The 12,194-nt window shown below is 35.6% G+C and overlaps 1 non-coding gene and 1 pseudogene across 1 annotated transcript; one reads left to right on the top strand and one right to left on the bottom strand.

The window, feature by feature from the left end:
• Positions 1–2,206: 2,206 nt before the first annotated feature.
• On the bottom strand, positions 2,207–2,327 carry LOC120612397 (uncharacterized; annotated as a pseudogene).
• Positions 2,328–6,785: 4,458 nt separating this feature from the next.
• On the top strand, positions 6,786–6,904 carry LOC120612396 (5S ribosomal RNA). Its single transcript, XR_005655440.1, has one exon. It is a non-coding gene; the product is annotated as a 5S ribosomal RNA (ribosomal RNA).
• Positions 6,905–12,194: the final 5,290 nt, after the last annotated feature.

Raw genomic sequence — 12,194 nt, 5'->3', positions numbered from 1 at the left:
TTTTTTCTTTCTTCACAAAGTCTCAAATGTCAAGTGAATGTGTCTAAGGAAGTCGATACTAAAATCTGTTGGTAACACACGGTATTTTTTGTTTTGCTTTATTTCGGGAAGAGCATAGACCAGGTGTCAGGGCAACTTATTAAATGTGGCTTGCGTAATACACAAAAAGATAGACAAATTTACAAAAGAACAAAACGATACAGTTTCAGAGGAGTGAGGGGCAAAGGAGCAACCCCATCCCATTCTTCAATACCAGTAACAAGGGGAAATATCACAAAACAATACAAATTTTAAAGATTTATGTCAAAACTTAATGACTTAAAGTTGGAAATGTAGTTTTGTAACACATGATCGAATCATCACGGATGGGTGAGACGAAGTAATTAAGATGAGATTTCTCGACTCTTCTTTTATGCTATTTTTATGCTTCTAAGAAGCACCAAGCTATAATTCACTAAGTTTAATTAAATTCTGATAGAAACCTCAGTGTCCTTATTTCCCAATTCTTAGCTAAGAGTTATGAATATTAATTGTTTTCAATTATTGTTTTCAAGAGAATCTAACAGTCTAAATTAAAGTATAAATCAATTATTAGTAAAATATATACATACCTTAAAATATTAGAGATTTTTTATGAACTGAAATAAAATAATTTGAATATCGATGCAAAGTTCCTAGGGTTATACAAAGTATTAGTCAATAAAGACATTAAATCTAGCAGAGTTGTGCTTAAGCAATAAAATTATATCTTTTGTAAATCTGAGCATCTAAATAAAAAATATAGTGAAGTTTATGGAATTTGCTTTGTTAGTTGCTTTTCCAATTTACCCAAAGAATTGTAGATTTTTTAGTAGATTTCTTATTTGAACCCAAGTATTCACTTTTATAATCATGATTTAGATAATAGAGCTGGTTATATTACAAAAGTTTAAATATTTAAAGTGCTTTATACCTGGTTGATTTATACAGACTCTGAATATATCTTTTAGAATATTTCTCCAAAGCTTTATTTTCCCTTTTATAGTCACTAAATTCGGTGCCTGAATCAAGCTCATAAATAACATAAATTATTGGTTAGTACAGTTGCTAGAGCACTTTTTGCATGCTAAAATCTTAATCATAACCTTTATAATGTATAAATTGACAGAGTGAAAGGGCTAACAGGTTTTTTTTAACCTCGACCAATTTTTAGTAATTAGTTATTCTGAAATTTCCTAAACTGGTTATAGAAGACAATAAATTTGCAAGTTTTTAGCAATGGCACAGCATGATTCCTATTGAGGATCTGAAAGAATATAACATGTACACAAAGAAAACTGAGTTTGTAGCAAAAAAATTTTTACAGAAATGGAAAAATATATTTTTATAAGCTTCACAGGCTCAGTTTCACTGATATAAAAAAATCTCACTGATGTTATTTCTCTGAAACTGAGATGTATCAAAAGAAATAGTGAAAGTTTATAGGATAAGTGATTATTTTCATTTAAAAGGCTGTCTTATGCTACTTTCCATCTTAGGAATTTCGAAGTCTTTATCATGTGAACTGACTTGCTGAATACATTTTGTATGCATTCAACCTGATTTGAAACAAAAGAAAAAAGTGAAATCTGGGGTTAATCAATTAGTTAATTTGAAAAGTAATATTATTAATTAATTCAACAACATTCGCTGAGCATTATGCCCGGCACTGTAACAATTCCTGGAAATAAACAAACAGTCCAGTGAGATACCCTGTTCGTCCTCCAGTGGGTAAGTCTAAATACAATAAAACCTAAAGATCTGGATAGGAAAAAAGAGAAACGTAAAACTCAGAGATCCCGGTAGAGAGACAAGGAAGAAGAAAGGAGTTCAGAGAGAACTTCCCAAAGGCAGCGCATATTGAGATACACTGTATAAGTGCAAACATAAATGAATCCCTCATCATTCCGATGAGACATATATACACATATGCATACAATCATGTAAAAAATATATTTAAATATCATATATGTTATATTTTGAAATATTTCTTTATTCCGTTCACATTTAATGAAATAATCTTATTAAAGATGCTTCAAAGCCAACTCCAACATCAATGTCCTCCCATCACCCTGACCCCTTTTCTGCATCCTCTAACACAATGCTCTAGAGTACATATTCACCACTTCAGTATGCTACTTGCAAAACAGCCCATTTTCTGAATCTGTATTTGACATTTTTTTTTTAACACCTACAGCACCTGGTCTTCCTAAGGTGGTCTCCCATCCAAGTACTAACCAGGCCCGACCCTGCTTAGCTTCCGAGATCAGACGAAAATCAGGTGTGTTGAGGGTGGCATGGCCATAGACCGTATTTGGCCTTACTATTAAAAAATTATCCTGTTGGCATACATTCATGATCTCACAAAAGAACTCCTACTGATAATTCGTTTAAAAGGAATCTTGAAAAGACTTGTTTTCAGTGACATTTGATAATTTAAATATCGATGTATGAGATAACTGTTATCTATATTTTTGGGTAGAGCACTGCTAAATCAGCATTTTCCAGAGTTAAGGAGTACTTAAAAACGTTCATAGTGTCAAATTTGGGGGTAATATTAATTTGAGCTTTTTGGAAACTTTATTTGCTGATATGCAGTGTCAACTTACATAGAAAAAATAACAGGTGGCATTTCTCTTCCAAAGTCCCTGAAGAAATTAAAATATAGAACTACCTTATGACCTAGCAATTCCACTTCTGGATATTTATATAAAGAAATCCAAAACGCTAATTCAAAAAGACATATGCACCCCTATTTTCACTGCAGCAGTGTTTACAGTAGCCAAGATATGGAAGCAACCTAAGTGCCCACCAACAGATGACTGGATAAAGAAGTTGTGATACATATATAAAATGGAATATTACTTAGCCATAAAAAATGAAATCTTACCATTTGTGACAACATGGATAGACCTAGAGAGTATTATGCTAAGCGAAATAAGTCAGAGAGACAAATACCATACGATCTCACTTATATATGGAACTTAAAGAATAAAGCAAACAAACAAACAAACAAACAAACAAACAAAACAAAATAAAATAGAAACAGACTCATAGATATAGAGAACAAGCTGATGGTTACCAGATAGGAGGGGGCTTGGAGGACTGGGTGAGGAAGGGGAAGGGATTAAGTAGTACAGATTGGTAGTTATAAAACAGACACGGGGATGTAAAGTACAGCATAGGAAATATAGACAATAATACTATAATAACTATGTATAGTGCCAGATGGGTACTAGAACTATTGGGCGGATCACTTCATAAATTATATAAATGTCTAACTACCATGCTGTACTCTTAAAACTAATATAAAATAATATTGAATGTCAATTATAATTTAAAAATTAAAAAAATGAAAACTACAAACTTTTTTATTTTATTCTGTTTTGTTGTGAAGCATTTTATGAGTGAGGCTGTGTGACACACGTTACAGTAAAGAAAGCCGTGCTTTATATCTGCTGATACAAATCAGGGACAGTAAGCACTGTAAAGTGTAACATGTGTAGTGACAGGACATAAAACTAGAAAGGTCCTTGGGGCTCTTGTACACAATGCCAAGGATTTGGAACTGTGTGGAACTGGCACTTAGGTATAAGAGGTGGTGGAAGTGGGGCTGGGGATTTCTATGACATATAATAGATGCACGTGGTCATTATTCAGGCAATATTGAGGAGTTACACTAATAAGATTAGGTTGAGTAATCCATTAGAAACATATGTCTAAATCTATCGAGTTTGAATCCGTTTAACATTTTATCTCAAAATGATTTATATATTTTGGACTAAGCAAGCAGAATGCCTTGCTTTTAAATAGTCACACAATGCAATTGCCATTCTGGAATCACGGATGAAGCCACAGCTATACAGTGACATTCTGTGATATTTTTAAATAAGTATATATACACATTCTAATACAGATTGCTGGCTTTTAAACACTTTTCTTTCCTTGAATTGTGGAAGGACTAACATGAACATTAAAGGAATTCTCACAACTAAATTTGCTTAAGAGGATGAGGTAACTTCTCTGCCTGCGAATGCAGAGTTGCAGTATGAAATATTTAAGTGCTTCACTGGGGAAAAAGAGAAAGTAGGAGAGTTATTTTCATTGCTCAAGTTCTGAGAATGTGTTAACTATTTAGCGGTCCCTTTCCCTTTCTTTTTTACTTCCCTGTTTTCCTCTCACATGTTCTTAATTTCTTTTCTTACTCATTTTTCAAATCCAACGTACAGGTGAGTACAGAAAGAGGTGTCATACTAAAGAAAGATATTTCCACATTTGCAGTCTAACTACTGCAGAAATCAAAGACATTTCTTTGTTAGATTATATTCCAGCCTTTAGTTCCGTGCCATTTATTCCATTCTGCTTATAGTCTCATCACTCTTGAAATTGCTCTTATAAAGGTCACGTTGACAAAATCCAATGGACGTGTCTATGACCTCAATATCAGAGCAGTACAGTAGTCCCCCCTTTATCCCTGGATTTGTTTTCCACAATTTTAGTTACCTGTGGTCAAGCACAGTCTGAAAATATTAAATGGAAAATTCCAGAAAAGAACAATTCATATGTTTTAAATTGTGCCCTGGTCTGAGTAGCATGAGGAAATCTCACGCCGTCCAGCTCTGTCCCATCTGGGATCATCTCTTTGTCCTGCATCTCCATGCTGTATACTCTTCCCTCCTTCAGTCACTTAGTAGCCATCTCGGTGATCAGATCGACTGTCACAGTATTTTAGTGCTTATGTTTCAAGTCACTCTTATTTTACTTAATCATGACCCCGAAGCACAAGAGTAGTGATGCAGAAAATTTGTATATGCCAAAGAGAAGTCGGAAAATGCTTCCTTAAATGAAAAGTTATATATATATAAGAAAAAAACAATATATATAGGGTTCGGCATTGTGTGTGGTTTTAGGCATCCACAGGGGGTCTTGGTATGTATCCTCCGCAGATAAGGGGGTAATTACTGTATTAAGTTGATCACATCTACTGGCTTCTACGACATTGCCCCCCAGTGCTTTTCCTTGAACCTAACCGACCACTCCATCTCAATTTCTTTGGCTGATTCTACCTTCTATAAACAACCATCAAAATCTTTATAAGTCCTAGTAGTTTTACCTTGCAAGATTTACAGTTCTGAATCTCCTTTGATTTATCTCTCTCTTTGATGGGTCCTTAACACTCCTGAGCATCAACTGAGCTTTGAGTCCCTTACCTGACTGGCCTCCCGCCTACTGACAAATTCCTATTTTGATGTTTGGCACAGTTTAACTACCCAGTGCCTGCATTTACATCATTAGGGGAAAAACTCTCATTATTTGTTTTTATCTATTTTTGACATGGTTTACATATAGAATGAAACAAACTTTTTCACACAGTATAAAAAATATTTGGGATACAATTTGAGTGGAAAATAGTGAAAAATGTTTTGTAAGAAGACATATTCCAGTTCCTTTCTCTTCACGTCCCTCTGAGGCTCCCACGTGGTGAGTTGAGGGGCCTTCTTTCGGGCCTTCTATATATCTCATGGGGGTCACTGGCTTACGAAGTGGTCTCCTGGCTTCTTTGAGATACAAACAATAAATGAATATATCTAAAGTTCAACAGTTTTTCCAGTCATTAGCTATTGTGTAATCAACCACTCTAAAACGTAGTGGCTTAAAACATTTAGTTTGCTCACAAATCTGCGGAGTAGGCAGGGCTTGGCAGGGACATCCTGTCACTGTTCCATGCAGCATCGGCTGGCGCAGCTCGAAGGCTGGGGCCTGGCACCATCTGAAGACACATTCCTCATACGTCTGGTGCCTGGGCTTGCAAAAGCCAAAAGCTAAGGGCTGGACCGATGAGGCTCCTACGGCTTCTCTCTCTACTCTTTGTGGCCTCTCCACCAAGTCTCTCCAGCATGGTAGCTTCAAGGTAGCTAGACTTCTTATATGTCAGTTAGTCCCATGGTTCCCAAGACTGTGTCCCAAGGGAGTCTTACAAAAGCCATATCTCTTTCTAGCTTCAGAAGTCACATAGCATCACTTCTACTTCATTCTTTTCATGGAGGCAGACACAAACTCCTCCCTGCCCACTGCCCCAGGTTCAAGGGGAGTGGAAAGAGACTCCACCTCTTGATGAGGATGGATCAAGATTCTAGTCATTTTAGCAAAATATAATCTGCCATATATTTGTAGCTGAATAACTTTTTTTCTCTTGGTCCAAATAAAGTCATTGCCACATATAGTCGTATTATGCTGAATATGGTATGTAAATGCTTATTGTCTTATAAATGGGTATTTTGTTTGGGAAAACTGATTAGATAAATATTGCGATGTCGTCCGGATTGACACAAAATACTATCCAGGACCACAAAATAAATATCTTAGAAGTAGAGGCATCTAAAGCAATCCAAGAGATATAAAATGATGATGATTTTAGTTTGAAAAGAATATATTTGAAAAGGCTACCTACCCTTTTAAAGCTCTAAATGGACACATTCTTTTCAACAATTGCAGAAGTAGCCAGAACGCTAAAAGCACTCTTCAAATACAAAGTATACGATCTAGAAAATGTATCATTTTTATGTCATTTATATTTCATGTTTAATTTAAACCTCAATCAATCACCCTTTCCTAATTTGAGCTATCCATTTCCCCCTCTCTATATCAAGGTCTTCGTTTAAAATATAACCCTTTTTTTTTATAATAGATGATTTTTCTGAGTAAAATAACTTCAATTATAAGACTAAAGGAAGGAAGTTTGAAGTTAAACGCTTCAAATAATTCCAGTCTACGGCCATGCCATCCTGAACAAGCCTGATCCCGTCTGATCTCAGAAGCTAAGCAGGATCGGGCCTGGTTAGTACTTGGATGGGAGACCACCTAGGAAGACCAGGTGCTGTTAAGTGTAAAAAAATAATAAGAAGAAGAGATTGTAAGCTGACAAGGTCCTTGTAATTTGTGAGGTCAACCGAGGGTTGCCTCGCCTTAAAAAAAAAAAAAAAAAAAAAAAGAAAAGTAAAAGAAAAGAATTCCATATTAAGTACCTAAGAACAGGAAATAAAGGTTGCTGACACAACAGAGCAGAAGAAAAAATATCAAAGAAGAATTTTGTTTAAAAATTACTCACCCCCTGATGATATCTGCATTAAGTTGTAATTTATCAACTGTGACTCTCCACTATCAAAACAATCAACTGAAAAATAAATCATTTTATCACGTGCATCATCTTAGGAGAATCACCTCTAAAAAGTTAGCAAAAGAGCTGCCTTGGATTATCTTCTTCAAATAAATACCTCAAATAAAAGTGGCAGAAGCCCTTTCCCTTTCTCTTTGCTGAGCACATACTCAAATGCACATCTATTTCTCACTGCTCACTGGCTTGCTTTCTCTGCTGCTTACACAGCTAAGAGCATTCAGTCTTCTTTCTCTATAATGTCTGATTTAATCTTGAGAGAGTCTTTCTTGGTATCCAATAAAACATAGAATGGAGTGTAGATGGTATCATGATAAGAGGCTTCTATCTGCTGGAAAGCACAAAGCAGAGAAATGTTTTAAATAGAGAGAGATATGAGAAGACATACATTTGCTCCCTTTGATAACTCAACCAATTAAATCTAGAGATCACAGTCTCTCATGCATTAAAACAAACATTTACACCTTCTTTTTATCTCAGCCAGTCTTCTGAAGTGGGGAGGGTGCCTAATGATGCAAAAATGTGTCCTCAGCTGGGTACAATTAATGCATCAGAGGCCTCTATCTTTAAAGCTGCCCACACACTAACCTGAGTCCGAGGCAGACTCTGCTGCTCCAGGAAACAGGTTAGCTAAGCATCTGCTCAGAAGACTCATCTTATCTCCTGTGTGGGGTCCTAGGGGGAATGGTGGACGTTTAGGAGGAGAGAGTATGAGGAAGGCCACTTTAGCCTTTTGACAACTTAGCTCTAGTAGATATAAAATTGTATCATGTGATACCTTAATTTTAATTTCCCTAATGCAGCTGATGATTCCAACATTTGAAGGGGGTCTAAATCTGTTATGTGCTCTTACTTCTGTTTCTATCTTATTGCAGCTTGTTTCCTTGTGTGGTTATAAGGTTATATGTGGTTGAAGGTAATGATAGGAATCTCAAAGACCAAAACATGAATTCAGAGGCCAAAAAAACTAAGCTAGGATATTTTCTCCTCCTTCGAGGATGTTTGCTTAACATGGAGTCCCAGATTGTACTCCTCTACCTTATGGAGGACTCAAGAGTCAAACTCCCATTCTAAGCACTGTATAATTATACACTTAGAGTTTATTTCAGCTCACTGCTCCCCTTTTTCACTCTCCTCCCCATTGAAAACCCCCTCATTTTTTGTTAAGTCAGCAATGCATTAAATAACCTATTTGTTGCGAAATATTATAGACCGTTGTAAAAGGGGAAGAAAATCTATGAATGCATAATATATTTCTTAAAGATCATTTTCCCCATTTCTACCTTAGAAGCAAATAACAGAGAAGGATACAGAGAAATAATATAATTTACAGTAAAGTGTTTCAAAATGGTTCCAGTACCTAGAGAGTGACTCATGCATCTCTTTGGCCAAAAGGTGGCAGCAGCGATTATCTCACTATGAGGTTTTAAGTCCCTACAGCGAGGTTTCCTCTTTCTGCTGATGCCAATAGGCAGCAACAATTCTGTCATATCCCCCAGAAGTTACTGCTGTTGTTCATGCCTGCCAAAGGCAGTGTTTCAGCCGTTGGTGCCTGCTGATGCTTCTGTCATGTTGGCTAATGCCTGGTTTTGAGAGCGATTATGTCTGAGATGAGAATATCTCCTGTCATTGGCAAAGCCACTAACACACCAATATCATCCTTTGGAAGACATTTCATTTCTTCAGGAGAATCAAAAACTGCTAGAGCAATGCATCTGTTATTTTTTTTATTAATTCAATTTTGGTTTTCCATTTGTTCTCTGATTACTAGGACTTATGCTAGGACTTAGTCAAGAGTTCGAGAGGTTGGCAAAGAGCACAATTTAAGTGGCATATTAACCTCTCCTTGTAAGAGCTCTCTTTGCCTTGAGCTTATTATGTATGCTTTTTTTCTCTTCTCATTGTATTCTCTCACCAAAAAGCTAGTTGATAAGCCTACTATCCTTTAGATATGCACAGATATGAGAAAATCTAAGAGTCATTAAAGCTTTGACTCAAGTATCACCCTATGTGCACATGAATGCCCTTCTAGTTCATACATGAATGCCAGTATGCGTGCAGTATACTACATGGTTTTTCAGAAAGGTATACCAAACTCCATTAGACTATATTGCATTGCAAGTTCATTGCTCCAATTTATACTGTTAAAGGCATTCACAGCTTTAAATAAAACCTGTACTGAATTCCAAAGGTGTCTTTGAAATTCCATTAGATAGCCTCTTATTTCAAATTTTCTTCTAAAATTTCATTTCTGTTTTTTAAAAATTACCATGAACATATATACAGGAAGCACCATACCACCTGGTTTTATAGCATATAATTGTGATGTGTACTTGTATATATACAGCCCATAAAGTTGTTGTAAAACCCAATTACCCATATTAAATTTTATGAGCAATTGAGAACTTTTTTAATTAATTAAAGCAATTTAATAGCTCTTTAAAATTGTTTCATTTGTTGAGAAAAATAAATTTAGCTTCCCTACTTTACTGAAAATGAGGATCACATGTACGTATAAAATAATTTAAATTGGGGATATTGAAATACACGAATTTGAGTATACTTCAATGTATTGAACTAATGTAGATTTGACAAATAAAGAACAGTTTTTACTGCTTCAATAAACAGCACAATCATGGAAGTTTTATCTTTTAAAGTAGCAAGTTAGTAGTAATTAAAAATGTGCATTAGATGAATAATAGAGTTCCTTTTGAGAAAGGGTCTTCATATGTAACACTTGCTTAGATGCTAATGTACAAATCTCCTTCAGGATTTTCAGATAAGGCAGTATAAATAGCACACACACTCTCATCCTAAAATAAAAAAGCAAAACTCATGCAGCTTCACGAAGGGAAACCATTCCAAAGCAAAAGATTAACATTAAATATGGGGAAAGAAAAATGATAATTTCAAGGTTTCCAATAGAATATACATGACAGTGGCTACACAACAGGATGACAAGGGCATTAAACAGTAATTATTTTCGTGATATCGTCTTTTTTAATAAAAATTCAATTTTGTTAACTTTTATGTTTTCAAAATGTCCTTTCCTTTTGGTTTACTTTTGCTACTCTGCACCTGCAGAAGCCGCCCACTGTCCTAGGCTTCAAGGCTCACCCAAGGCCCTCCTATTTGTCTGGCTTGGTCCATGCCACTGACTGCCAGCCACGGCCAGGTGTAGGCGCAGTGCTCCAGCACCATCCGCTTTCAGGACTAGTTGATTTGGGAGGGGAGTTGTTACATACTTCTTAGCAGATTCCAACTTCCATGGCCACTGTCCTGTGTTTACATTCTTATTAGCTAGTTTATTTTTCATCTTAATGTAGTAAATGGATTATATATAATAATCTACATACATATATATTTAAAAATTAATAATGTTAATTTAAGGAGGGAAAATCCAAAGATAAAAACACACTAAAAGCAAGAGAATTAGGGTTTTTTTTTAAAATGAGCTTTTAAATTTCCTTCTGTATTTTACCACTACAGGCTATGGGCTGCTCATTGGGCTAGAGGGTAGATGAACATCCTGTAAGCTCTAACCTATTTCTTACACATTTCCACTGTGTCCACTAAGGCATTTATATCCTCAACCAATTTTTCTCAAATTGGTTTTATACTCCATTGAATTATATATTAATAATCATGCAGTTAGGACTTTCTCATGTGTAGAATATTTTCTTTCTCCCTTTAAAGGTTTTTTTTTTGAGTCAAGTAGGTTTTGAATATTCAGGCATCTGCATAAGAGTTATTTCTTCCTTTCATTCCCAGTTAATTGAGTTAACCTCCTTGCAGTAAGATCCGAGGAGATCTAAGAACTCTCTACACCCCTACTTGTAAATATAATAAAAATTCTAGTCTGTGGAATGTATTTTTGAATTGTTAAACCTCTGTCTGGAACACCAGTTGGTATCATTACAGCCTACAAAGAATTTGCAAAGAATAAGACAAATGCGCTGGAATAGTTAATATCACAAAGCTCTCTGGACAAAAGATAAATGGTTGTAACAATGAAATCATTTTTTCCTGTCTTTTCAGACAAAATACTTTATAAACCCAACCACACCTCCTGCAACTGGGAATATTGTAGTGGAAAGGAAAATGAATTGGTGAAGAGAAAAGGTCAGGTCCAGCTTAAAAAATCATTTTGAAAGCTTTTTCTTTGAGATTTACTTGATCTGGGAACTAGCATCTTCTATGTACAATGGATCCTAACATCCTATTTACCAAATGGTCTCCATTTTTAACATACATGATTTCTGGAGTCTAGGATTTATGGCTAGGGGTGGGGACGTACTGCAGGTACAGCAGGAGTTGTCCCGCTTTCTATTCACAAAATTCCTCCCTGGCCATTTTTCAACATGATTTTTTTCTGGGGCTAATAGGTGATGAAAAGAAGCTGCTCATAATATAACTCTGCAGTAACAGGGCTTGTTCTCTGTGCCTAACAGCAGTTCTGGGATTAGGAGACTATGCCAATCTGCAAAATATTCCCTGAAAATGATCCCCTGGCTTTAATATTAAAGTGTCACATGAGGATATACATTAGTCTCTATGCACATAGGTTTCCCCACGCACACCTGATTTTTTTTTTCATGGTAAAATACACATAAAATTTACAATTTCAACCATTTTAAGTGTACAACTTAGGGGCATTAAGTTCATTCACAATGTTGTGCAACCATCACCACCATCCACTTCCAGAACTTTACCATTCCGAACAGAAACTACTTACCCAATAAAGAATAATTGCCATTCTCTCCTCCTGCCAGCCTCTGGCAACCATCATTTACTTTCTATCTGTATGAATTTGCCTATCCCAGATACCTCGTACAAGCAGAACCATACAATAATCGTCTTTCTGTATCTAGCTTATTTCACTTAGCATAACGATTTTAACTTTCATCCATGTTGTAGCATATATCAGAATTTTATTCCTTTTTAAAAGATATACATATACGCACATGCATACAATACACACACACACATTTTGTTTATCCAT

This window comes from Pteropus medius, unplaced genomic scaffold (assembly GCF_902729225.1).
Source record: "Pteropus medius unplaced genomic scaffold, Ma_sr-lr_union100, whole genome shotgun sequence".
Taxonomy (NCBI): Eukaryota; Metazoa; Chordata; class Mammalia; order Chiroptera; family Pteropodidae; genus Pteropus; species Pteropus medius.
Note: the sequence above shows the minus strand (reverse complement) of the source record. Positions and strands in the feature narration are given on the sequence as shown.